We start from the raw sequence: 2,035 nt of genomic DNA, 5'->3' as shown, positions 1-2,035 counted from the left end.
GGAAGAAAGGAAGGCAGGAAGAAAGGAGGAATGGAAGAAAGGAAGGAAGGAAGGGAAGGAAGGGAGGGAAGGAAGGAAAGGAAGGAAGGAAAGGAAGGAAAGGAAGGAAAGGAAGGAAGAAGGAAGGAAAGGAAGGAAGGAGGAATGGAGGAATGAAAGAAATGAAGGAAGGAAAGGAAGGAAGGAAAGAGGAATGGAAGAAAGGAAGGAAGGGAAGGAAGGAAGGAAGGAAAGGAAGGAAGAAGGAAGGAAAGGAAGGAAGAAGGAAGGAAAGGAAGGAAGGAGGAATGAAAGAAAGAAAGAAAGAAAGAAAGAAAGAAAGAAAGAAAGAAAGAAAGAAAGAAAGAAAGAAAGATGGTTTATGACAATCTGCAGAGGACAAGAAAATCTCAGGGAAGCTATTTTGAAGGTTTTCACGCTTATTCTGATGGTTAGATAGGATCTTTACAAAGGACGTTTAAATCATTTCTTTATTAAACAACTTTTAAATAATTTTTTATTAAACAACTTTTAAATCATTTCTTTATTAAGTGACTTTTAAACCATTTGTTAGCCAAAGAGTTGGCTAAGAAGATATTTATCAGGAGAGTGTCCCGGTGAAGGGATCAGACTAGAAACTAGGAGATGGTGAGTTCTAGTCTTATCTTAAGCAGGAGAAGCCAGCTGGGTTACTTGGGGGGGGCAACCCCCCAGGAAAGATTAACCGACGTCTCGCTTAGGCGCAGAAACGTTGGGCTCCGCTGCTGTCGTAAGTCGAGGACCACCCGCCGATGAATTCAGGGTCCTTCTGCTCTGACGAAGCCATTCTTCAATCCGCCCCTGGAATTAATCTGGAACTCTTGTCACAGGCAGGAGGTTGAATTAAACCCAAAAGTCACAGCGCTTTTCTTGAGTGGTGACCTTTTACCAAGCAATGATTAGGACCCGGTTTTCAATCTGATCATTTAAAGGAAGACCTTCTGTTGCTTAGCAATTCCCCAGCAAGCCAGGACCCTTTTCAGACATTCACCCCCTCCCTCCCCTCTCCCCCCACCTTCAGCTCTTTTAAAAGAAATGCACTCCTAAAAAGTGTTCTGGCATTTGCTCTGAAGAACAACAGAAGGTGCAGCTGAACAGCAAATTGTCCATACACGCAGCCCTTCACTTTATAACCGTCCATTTAATGACCATACTGTTCTGACCTAGGCTTCCTGAGGAAGCATAAACCACCATCTTAGTCCCCCCCCCCAAAAAAAACCTCTTTTATTTCGACGGCTGTGACCTATGATCATTCCCAGTGCACAAGGCTTTGCAAACACTCCGGAAGCCAAAGAATGGCTGTACTTAAATGGAAATTTAATGACGGTTAAATTTGGAAGTGTTTTTTCCCCCCTGCAAATCACCCCACCCTAGTTGGGGGCGGTACAAGGACTCCTTGATTTACGACCACAGTGGAGGTCGTTAAGCGAGACATTGGTTCCGTGAGTGCCGCTCCATTTCACGACTCTCCTCGCTGTCGTTGTTAAGCGAAGCCCCGCAGGTGTTAAAGTTAGTCACACCATTGTTCACCGCGAACCTGTCGGCTTTTCGGGTCGCAAAAGGGGATCAGGCAACCCCGGGGACACGGCGACCGTCGTAAATAAGAGTCGGTTGCCAAGCGTTTTGAGTTTTTGATCGCGTGACCACGGGAACGCTGGAATAGTCAGCAAGGGTGAAAAAACGGCCCCGAGTTGCTTTTCCCAGTGCCGTTGCGATGTCAAACGGTCACTAAATGGACCGCCGTAAGTTGAGGACCACCCGTAATGAGGATGCTTCACTTCGTTGATGGGCAGGGGATGCTCTGAAGACCCACCCAACGAGTTGGGGGAAGGTGGTTTATGACTTCATCGGATTTGGAAGCTGCTTTATCTTCCAGAATTGTCGGCTTTGGATGGCTGTGAATTTTTCCACCCAGCTACTGATCCCATCCTCCCCTCCCAGAGCAAAGTGTGAACTGGAGCCGTGTTCGAGGCCAGCCTCCTCCCTTCCCATATGCTCAAGATGCCGTTCTTGGCTT

The sequence above is a fragment of the Thamnophis sirtalis genome, unplaced genomic scaffold (genome assembly GCF_051295495.1).
Source record: "Thamnophis sirtalis isolate CommonGarterSnake01/CBP01778 unplaced genomic scaffold, rThaSir2_p1.2 scaffold_2, whole genome shotgun sequence".
In the NCBI taxonomy this organism is placed as follows: Eukaryota; Metazoa; Chordata; class Lepidosauria; order Squamata; family Natricidae; genus Thamnophis; species Thamnophis sirtalis.
The sequence above is the reverse complement of the archived record's forward strand: the minus strand, read 5'-3'. Positions refer to the sequence as shown.